Here is a 10,917-nt window from a genome sequence, read left to right on the forward strand (position 1 = left end):
ACTCATCTTATGGCAGAGTATTTGTCAGAAGGGGGACCTGACACCCGACACGATCATGTTTCGCTCCTATGGGCTATCTCAAGGACTGCCCACTTATAATATCAGTTGATGCTACTGATATTATAAGGGGACAGTCCTTGAAACAGCCATAGGGGTGAAACATGATCATGTCAGGCGTAAGGTACTTCGTCTGGTTAATTAAAAAAAAACCCCCACCTTGGAGCTGCATTTGCCACAGTTTCAAAAGAAGCTTTGCACAGTGAAAAAATTAACCAGACCCCTGACACAGGCATAGTTGCTGTGTTTTACCATCGTCTCCGCCATCCATTTTCACCACCGATTCTAAGACGTGTTGCCTCAGAGTGCTAGAAATCTGGAACCTGAATGTGCATGTGGGTGTGGGTGTGTGTGTGTGTGTGTGTGGGGGGGGGGGTTGTCGTGGCGGGAGGGAGAGATAAAGGCCATCCAGTCTGCCCATCCTCACCAGCTCACCCCATGCTTTCTCAAATTTGGATACAGCTCTGGTCTGCACTGCCCGCACTGGGAGGCTGTTGGACCATCCACCCCCCCCCCCTTTCTGTCAAGAAAACATTCCTTTGATTACTGCTGAGTTCCTCACCTTCATCCTCACCCCTTCCTGTGCGAATAGGCCAAATACACATTTTCCCTACTTAAGATGCCCTTATCACACTCTGCTCACTAGCTAGAAAATTGCTGTGGGACAGGGTCTCCTTTTGGGGGGCCTTTCCCACCCACACAGGGATTTGAACCTTGGACCCTCAGAGTAAAAGTCTGATGCTCTACTGACTGAGCTATGTGGGCTCTGGTTGGGTGCTCTTCACAGGTCTGTTCAAATTTGCAAAGTCTGGCATTCTTGTCCTTCCCCACACTGTGCTTTCGAGGCTGTGTAAGACCATTTCCCAGGCCACTAACTGCCTTCCGGTAACATTTTGCAGAGATGCTGTAGATCCAGAAAGGAACAGAATGGGTGGTAATGAGGAAAAGTCTGCACTGCTCTGTGCAAGAGGAAGGCAGCTTGAGAGGCTCCCTGTTTAACTGAGGTGGCCTTGGAACCTTAAAGCTTCAGCATTCTGCAACCCAGGAAATACTCTTTGCACCAGGGTAAGGGTATTGCCATGAGAAAGGCAGCTGAGCAGGCTCCTCGGCCTATGCCTAACTGAGGAGGAGGAGGAGGCCTTAGGACCTTGCAGCTTCAGCATTCTGCAATGCAGGAAAAAGCCTGCACTGCACTCCTTCTTCCACCAAGGTAAGGGTATTGCCATATGAGAAAGGCAGCTTAAGCAGGCTCTCTGTTTCACTGAGGGTAGCCTTGGAACCTTACGGCTTCAGCATTCTGCAACCCCAGGAAATGCTGCTTGCACCAGGGTAAGGGTATTGCCATGAGAAAGGCTAGGGTGACCATCCAGCTCATTTTCTAAAGTGATCGCTCACGATCTTCTGACACAAATCGGGAGATCGCCGGCGATCTCCTGATCCCAGCCAAATCGGTATTATCAAAAGCCAATTTTGGCTGGCCCCAACTGCTTTCTCGTCGCGGCACCGGCCAACCTTCAAGGGGGCGTGTTGGTAGGGTAGTGAAGGCGAGATGGGGGCGGGGTGGGGACGTGGGTACGAGATGGCCGGCTTCGCCTTATAATGAAAAAAAAGTGGCCGGTTCGAACGAGCATTTCGCTGGCTGGACTTGGTCCATTTACTTTTAGGACCAAGTCTCAAAAAAGTGCCCCAATTGACCAGATGACCACCGGAGGGAAGTGGGGATCACCTCCCCTTACTCCCCTTTGCGGAGCCGGCCCCAAAGATGGCCTGCCATCGATTTTGCCGGCGCCATTCGATTATGCCCCTCCATATGTCTGGTTTTACCCGGACATGTCCTCGACATGGCCAGGCAACCAGGTGAGTTTTGCCAGCCTGCCCGTTTGTCTCGGTGCTAATTCAAAATGGCCGCCAAGAGTTGAAGCCTCACGAGGTCGCTTTAACTCTCGGTGGCCATTTTTTGGGGGGGGGAGTGAAAGGGCTGGGGTGGTATGTGACAGGGGGCATGGCATGTGTCCTCTTTTTGGGGGGGAGAAAATATGATAACCTTAAGAAAGGCAGCTGAGCAGGCTCCTTGGTCTGTGCTGAACTGAGGTGGCATTGGAACACCAGGTTGCATATTCTGGGTACTAGAAAGGAAGGAGCTTGACTGGGGTGACCCTGGAGCCTTGCAGCTTCTGGGTACTGGAGGGGAGGAGAGCCCTGGAGGGCCTGGTGTGTCAGGAGTGCGATTTTAACCCCTGCCTCCAAAGGACACTGTGACCTGAACACAGCACCTTGGACTGCTTGGCCATCCTGACAACTATTCTCTCAAGGCCCCAGGGAACCTGCCCCTGATTGAACTGAAGGGCTCCGTGAGGGGGGGAACTGACGCCATAAGGCGCTCTGCTCTGTGAAAGGGAGCCAAAAAGATCCTTCATGCTACACAAATTTTCACACTTACATTCTCCTTATGCTATACTTGCCAGGAAATGTAATTGTTCCACTGTAGTAAGGAGAACAGAACATAATTTCTGTGTGCTCAGCTCAGTCTCTCAGCTTGGGTGGCCAAGCTAGATATCCTTTACATCAGGCAATCCTATTTATAAGAAATTGTGGGCAAGAACATGACACATAGTCCTGATTTTCAGTCTGAACATCCGTGGAAAAAGTTCATGCCTGACACAGTGGGTAAATCTAGGATTTTAAAAGAAAGGTAGTATAGATAGTGTGGTACATCACACAAACGAACTCCTCCCCCCCCCCTCCTCAATCTCCGCCTTCAATCTACTCCTAGTCCCCCTCTACTCCTGTGTAAGGGCGTGCTAAGGCCAGATTTTATAGCAATTTGTAAAAGGACCCCAGATTAAGCAACCTAGAGGTAGAGTTCATAGAATTAGCATTGGAAGAAAATTGGGCTGACCCAATGGGTTTAATGGTCCATATCTGTTTTTGTACTTTTTATTATTTTTTTATTTATGCAATTTTCAAAAATTTTACAAGAACCATTTTGATATAGAAAATGAGAAAACTTACCAAATATTTCTTAGGAAAAAAGAAAAAGGGGAAAGAAATCATCCATTTTCTCACAAAGTCCTCAATTAATGGGGTGCAGCGATTACAAATAGGAGCCCTAGATAAGTAAAAATCTTAACGGGAAAAAAAGACAGCTTATGTCTGATTACAGACCTAATGGCTTATCCTGAACTCATAAATCTAAAGATGAGAAGAACCTTGGGGAGTTAATACAGCTAACAATAAGGACAATTGAGAACTTTCAAAAAAACACAAACTGCTTATCCCTATGCTCCACTATATATTTGCATGGGTAGCTCCAATCTGAAGGACTCTTGGGCGCATCAAGAGAAATTGCTGTCTCTTCCTCTGGATTGCTCGTGTCACACGAGGAAACATACAAGCTCTCAGTCCATAAAAAGAGACATTCATATTAAGGAAAAACAGTCGCAATAAATGATCCCTCTTAGGGGCCCTTTACGAAGCCGCGTAGGTGCCTATACAAGCCCAACGCACGTGAATTCAGAGTTTACCACCCGGCTATCACGTGGCCCTGACGGTAATTTTGATTTTTACGCATGCCAGAAAATAATTTTTATTTTCCGGCGCGTGGTGGAAACCTGGCAGTAATTGTCATTCTACGCATGTAGACCATTACCGCCTGGTTAATACGTGAGACCTTACCGCTAAGTCAATGGGTGACGGTAAGGTCTCAGGCCCAAAATCGACGTGTGCCAATTTAAATTTTGCCGCATGTCCATTTTCGGCCAAAAGAGGCCTTTTTTCCAGGTGCGCTGAAAAATGGACCTGCACGCGTCCAATATATGCTTCTACACCAGCGCAGGACATTTTTCAGTGCACCTTAGTAAAAGGACTCCTTAGAGTCCAAAGTAAAAGTCACAATTAATGTAGATGAAGTAGCTTGCAACTTTATAGATGTCTCCAGTAATGTTGTTAATCCCACTCGGCTCCAAAGAATCTGCTGAAACTCCCAAAATATCAGCTTCAGATTTCAAAGGCAAATAATATATTTTCACCACTTGAGGTAAACTTGATTCAGGAATTTTTAGAATTTATGTCATATATTTTCTAAACATTTATTTAGCTGAAATGTTAGGTACTTTTGGAAAGTTAATTATTCGTAAATTCATAATATATATGACATTCTCCAAACTTTCCAATTTATTATGCATTAAAAGATTATCTTTCATTAAAACTGAATTATGTTGAGAAAGTGAATCCACCTCAGGGCCTCTTTTACAAAGCCGCGTTACCGATTCTCAGTGTGGCAAATGAGAAGCAGCTCATTCAATTCCTACGGGCTTCCTCTCATTTGCTGTGCAGGAATCGCTAGCACAGCTTTCTAAATGAAGCCCTTAATTTCCAAAGTTTGGACCCAGTTTATTGCTGCAGTAAGATTCTCCTGAATAATTTCTATTAAATGCAGACTGAGTTTGAAATTGTGAAAATAAGAGCTTACCCAGCTCAATAGCAATCCAAATAGAGTCCAACGAGATTGTGGCTGGCCTCCTCAAGCAGGGGCGTAGCCAGACTTCAATGGTAGGGGGGTCCAGAGCCGAGGTGAGTGGGCACATTTTAGCCCCCCCCCGGCACCACTGACCCCCCCCCATTGCTGACACCTCCCCCCGCCCATCCGCCCGCCATTGCTGACACCTCCTATAACTTTGACCCCCCCCCCCCCACCGATGACCCTCTCGACCCACCACCCGCTGTCTCCTACCTTTGCTGGCGGGGAACCCCAACTCCCACCAGCTGAAGTCTTCTTCCTTCGTTTGGTTTCTGACTGAGTCTGACATCCTGCACGTACAACGTGAGTCACATGGGGCATCAGCTGTTTGGAAATTTAAAAATAATCAATTCATGAATAACATATGGAATGGCAAAAAAAGGTGAAATCAAGTGTAGTGGGGTTGAGTAGTCGCCATGGGACAATAAGGCCAAAGGGTTTTATTAAATGAGATTATATTGTGACTGCTTTGGCTGAGCGGTACGAGGAATTAGATTTCCTATCCAGTATGGGGTCTAGAATCTGGTTGAAATCGCCTCCAACTATGATTGGGACTTGATTCAGAGACTTTATTTATTTGTTACATTTGTATCCCACATTTTCCCACCTATTTGCAGGCTCAAATATTCTTACATAGTACCGGAGAGGGTTTGAAATCTCCAGTGAATAAATGCTGTGATAGGATAGAGTTCATGTAGCACTGTCACATTAGGGAGTCGTACAATGGAAGAGTTGAGTAATGTCCATTACATACTTGAGTTTTGTTGTGTAGCAGAGTTCAGGCATTTAGTTGGGTTGGTAGGGTATGCCTTCCAGAACAGGTTAGTCTTCAGTGATCCGGAAGTTTAGGTAGATGTATGTCATTTTCAAGGCTTTTGGTAATGCATTCCATAATTGCGTGCTTATGTAGGAGAAACTGGATACGTAGATTGATTTATATTTAAGACCTTTGCAGCTTGGGTAGTGAAGATTTAGAAATTGTGACAGAGACTTCTTGAAAAAAAAAAGTGGGTCATCATAGTAGGTGCATAAATATTGAAAATATTAACTGGTGCATTGTTTATCAGTAAGTGTGGTCCAGACCATCTACTGTTATCTGAAATTTGCTTAATCAAGGTGAGCTGTAAGGATCTGTGTACTAAGATGGATACCCCATTTCTCTTCCGGGTAGAAGCACAAATGCTATAGGAGTATAATATTGTTCAGATAAACAGTGATTATCTTGTGGTAAAAAGGTGAGTTTCTTGAATGAATGCTAGGTCAGCATTGAGGTGCCCTTTTACTAACCCGTGTAAGTATCTACGTACGCCCATGCGTGCCAAAATGAAGTTACTGCCCAGCTACCGTGTGGCTCTTGCAGTAATTTTATTTTTGGCATACGCTCAATACACGTGTCTGAAAAATAATTTTTATTTTCAGACGCGTGCCAAGTGGCATTTGATGCGTGTAGGTCATTATCACCCAGTTACCGGGTAAGACTTTACCTCTAGATCAATGGCTGGTGGTAAGGTCTCAGACCTAAAATGGTCGCGCAGCAACTTTCATTTTGCCGCATGTCCATTTTTGACAAAAATTTTAAAAAGGCATTTTTTTGTAGGTGCGCTGAAAAATGATTCTGCACGTGCCCAAAACACGCGCCTACACAACCTCAGGCCATTTTTCAGCGCACCTTAGTCAAAGGACCCCTTAAACTTTTAAAGGTACAATAAAAGTTTCTTTCCTTGAATAGGGTTATTCAACCCTTTAATATATAAGGAGACTATCTGCCAGATTCTATATATCGCACCAAGCATTCTGCGCCTAACCCAAGCATATTCCATAACGATGTACATAATTTAATTGGCTTAACAAGCCAATTGACATTGTTTAACAGCACCTAACAAACCATAATGAACACTAATTGACAATAGTTAGAATTTACATGCATAACTCACTGCGCCTAAATGCTAATGCACTCATCGAAAAAGGGGTGTGGTTATAGGCAGAGAAATGGGCGTTTTGTGGGTGTTCCCAAATTTACATGCATTGTTATAAAATATGGATCAGTCCACGTAAATCTACATGCATGGATTTTCGCCACAATTTCATTGGTGTAAATGGATGCGCATAGTTTTAGGTGCTGGGATATCAACTTTAGCGTGCTTAAATCTTATAGAATATGCTTAGGTGAAAATTATTTCTGTGCAGATTTTCCAGGCACCATATATGGAATCACCCCCTATATGCCTCATGAGGTTAAATGAGTTCTTTTATTCTTAACTGAACCTTGCTGAATCTGAGGTGTTGAAAAGGATGAGTGGCAGAATTTTGCCTTGTAAGCATTGTAATGTAACTGCAATGGAATCTATGTGGGATGTAAAGAACAAATCACAAAGAAACTCCAGACGGCACAAAACACAGCAGCCAGATTGATATTTGGTAAGACATGATTCCAAAGCACCACACCACTCCGTGAAAAACTGCACTGGCTTCCTATCAGAGAACGTATCTCTTTCAAAATCTGCACCTTAGTCCATAAGATTATCTACGGTGAAGTCCCAGGTTAAATGATTGACCTAATCAATCTCCCAATCAAAAATAGTACCAGTTCATCACGGTCTTACCTGAATCTCCACTACCCAAATTGCAAAGGACTAAAATACAAGACAACCCATGCGTCCAACTTCTCTTACATAAGCACGCGCCTGTGGAACACACTGCCACAAGTGGTGAAAACAACTTACGATCACCTAAAATTCAGAAAATTATTAAAGACTCGCCTATTCGGAAAGGCATATCCGACTGACCCAACTTAAATGACTCAACCCTTCAACACTTCACTATCAAAGATCGTTATTGGACATTAACAAACCCTTTTACCTTAAACCCAACTTGATTGAATCTTATCTTCCCTATCCCACTTCAACATTTTGTACTTATCCCGTACCGGACTTGGCGAATGCCTTCACGGTATTATGTAAGCCACATTGAGCCTGCAAATATGTGGGAAAATGTGGGATACAAATGTAACAAATAAAATAAATAAATGTCTGGTTTTTTGCTTGTATTTTAATAACTAGGATTTAGGTCCTAACCATAAACTTATTTTGTTGTGTTTTTTTGTCATATACATTTTTATATTGTTGTAAACTGCTTCATAGCCTTCTGGGAAAAGGAAATGAAAAACTGAGAAATAAATAAATAAATAGTTTTAATTTCCTGACCATTCAAGAGATTTCTAGAGATCAATCTAGCAAACATTAAAATTGAGTCAAAAGAGAGTTAATCAAGTATAATCACTGCTTACATTGTACAGTCCGCCAAGGTACATCTGATAGACCCTGGGAAATAAGAGACAAAAGCTGAGATGCAAGTCAAAATCACAGCTAACCTATGATAGATGTTTTTTTATTCTTTCCAACCCAAAAGAAAGTGGGAAAGAAATTATAGACAAATGGTTGAGAATATTTTGGGCCCTTTTACTAAGCCACATAAGCACCAAAGTGCGCCCAATGCACGCCAATTCTGAGTTACCACCCGCTACTGTGTGGACCTTGTGGTAATTTTATTTTTGGCATGCGTCCACTACGTACATCCGAAAAATATTTTTTTATTTTCCGGCACACATCAGCTACGCAAGTCAAGTGGCATTTGACGTGAGTAGGTCATTACCACCCGGTTACTGCGTGAGACTTTACCACTAGGTCAATGGCTGGTGGTAAAGTCTCAGACCCAAAATGGACATGCGGCAATTGTCATTTTGCTGCACATCCATTTTTGGCAAAAATTTTAAAAAGGCGTTTTTAATAGGTGCGCTGAAAAATGATTCTGCGCACGCCCAAAACACCCGTCTACACTACCGCAGGCTATTTTTCAGCGCACCTTAGTAAAAGGACCCCCATGTCTTTCTGTCTTGGTGGTAGGGGGGAATAAACTGTCCAAATATTTAATGGAACAGGATCAAATTTGGCATGGGGGAACAGCTGGTGAAAAGGCAGCATAAGTTCACAAATAGGCCGCATTGGAGTAGAAGTTCCTGAGGAATAAGGCCCCTCCCCCTTCCAAATGCTTCAATGCAGTTTCAGCTTCTGCAGTATAGAAACATTTTATACATAATAATATAGCAGTTAGTCGCCTTGTCTATGCTGATCTAGATCTCATTCTCTCTCTTTGTTGGCTGCATCCTCTGACCTTTCCTATTTGAAAAACAGTTCTGTAAAATCACAGAATGGAACAGAATGGAGTTTAGAAAAAGAGCTGGCAGCACCATCATGCACATCTTTTGCTTAGCAATTAAATAGCAGAGTGGCACAGAACTGTGTTCACTGGGGGATTTCACCCACTCTGTGCCGATGGTATTATTCCTTAATAAACAGTCTCTATTTTTATCTTAGGTACACAGTGACCAGTAGTTCATATTGATTATAACATTACTTGCCAAGCTGAAAAAGAGTACATTGTGAAACCAAACATCTATCTTTATTCTCGAAATAGACTGAAACTCGGTGCTCTGTTTTTCTGTAGAAGCAGTTTTTAAAGCTCAGTTTTAAACTGATAGTTCAAAATTCTAACCAACTCAACATTTCTGCTTTTCTAATTTTAATGGCTAAAAAAACACACGTGTAAATGATAGTATTTATAATTAAGAAAAACATATAAAAAATAGAGGCCGGCTGAAGCCGGTGGTTTTGGTTTTGGCCAAAATTGAACCCGTGGCCAAAATCCACAGCTCAATTTTGGCCGGAACTGGAACCAAAACCCAAAATGTGGCCCAGCCCCACTGTTGCATTGCCACAGCAAGACTTCCCCATCAAGCCAGCCTCTCACCCCCCGAGAGAAAACCCATCCCCCCCACATTGGACAGCCCACCAGTTCCTCCTGCCCTCCATCCTCGTAGGTCCTCCCTGGGTCTACCTTCTAAAGGCCCTGGTTGTCTAGTGGTTTCTTTGGTGCATGAGCATCCCGCATTTCTCCTGCTCCCGGTGACTCTGTGTTCACAATGGTGGTTGTGACTTCCAGTGGCAGCTTCGTGGGACTGCTTCAGGAGGTTGTGATTGCTATTTTGGAATTTGGAATGACATGAAAAACAGATTTGCTTCTGCTTGCACTATTCTCAATTCCAAAATGGCGGCTGCAACCTCCTGCAGCAGTCTTGCGAGGCTGCCATGGGACGTCGTGGCTGCCATTTTGAACACAGAGCAATGCAACACACAACAATGTGGGATGCTCCTGCCCCAAAGAAACTATTAGACTACCAGGGCCTTTAGAAGGTAGGCCCAGAGAGGGCTTTTGGGGAGGGAGAGGGTGGGAGGAGCTGGTAGGTGGCACAGGAAGGCATGTTTTCTCTCTTGTGGGGGGGGGGGGAGGCTGGCTTGTGGGGGCAGTCTTGCGGTGGGGGTGGTGGCGAGGCCACATTTTTTGTTCCAACCGAAAATGCTCAGGCATTTGGATCGAAACCCAAATTTTGGGTTGTTTCGGTGCTGAATCCAAAACCAAAACTTGGTTGGACTCTAATCAAAAAGAACAGAAGGGAAACTCCAGTTAAAAATCATAAAGACCCAATCTGTGCGCAAAACCACTAAGAGGGGAATTACTGGAGCAAAAAAAAGCTTTACTGTGGAGTGCACTCAGGCACCCACAGTAATTTTGTGATTGGTGTGCGCTTCCCATTCGCCTCACTATTGCTCAACGGCATATTTTGCAAAACTGGAAAAACGCACAGTTGCTGAATATTCTGGTGGAATACAGTCCTGCAGCATCAGAAGTTTGAGCTCGCCATGGCTGCAAAAAGTCGGATGATAGTATCTAAGAAAAAAATGTGGTCTATTTTGGACAACTACCTCCAAACTATTCAGGCCACACCTTAAACCAGTACAAAGGACTTATTTGTTAAACACCTGGATGCTTTCCCCTCCTTTTTTCTCTTCTTTCCTTTCTCTTTTTTCCTTTCCCACCTGTTGTGTTTCTTGCTTCCTATGTTTTTCCATCATTGTTTTCCTGTTATTTGTATTCTTGGAAATTAATAAAATATTTGGAGGAAAAAAAATAGATTTTATTTTTTAGTGCTGGGGATGGGTCTTGGGACAGACAGTAGGCATGTTCTGTGCCAGATTGCCACATGCTAACGGATTAGTGTGCGAGACCTTATTGTCTACAGAGGACATATAAGCATAAGTTTGTTCTGTGGGGAGTAGTTTTTTATTCTCCCCTTGTTATTAGTGACTAATTGGATTTCTGTCAGGTACTTACTACTACTACTACTACTATTTAGCATTTCTATAGCGCTACAAGGCATACGCAGCGCTGCACAAACATGTGACCTGGATTGGCCACTACTGGAAGAAGGATACTGGGCTGGATGG

General features: G+C 43.7%; 1 non-coding gene across 1 annotated transcript; it reads right to left on the reverse strand.

Moving 5' to 3' along the window:
* Window positions 1-749: 749 nt before the first annotated feature.
* Window positions 750-822, reverse strand: TRNAK-UUU. The gene has a single exon. It is a non-coding gene; the product is annotated as a tRNA-Lys (tRNA).
* Window positions 823-10,917: the final 10,095 nt, after the last annotated feature.

Source organism: Microcaecilia unicolor, chromosome 3 (genome assembly GCF_901765095.1).
Source record: "Microcaecilia unicolor chromosome 3, aMicUni1.1, whole genome shotgun sequence".
In the NCBI taxonomy this organism is placed as follows: Eukaryota; Metazoa; Chordata; class Amphibia; order Gymnophiona; family Siphonopidae; genus Microcaecilia; species Microcaecilia unicolor.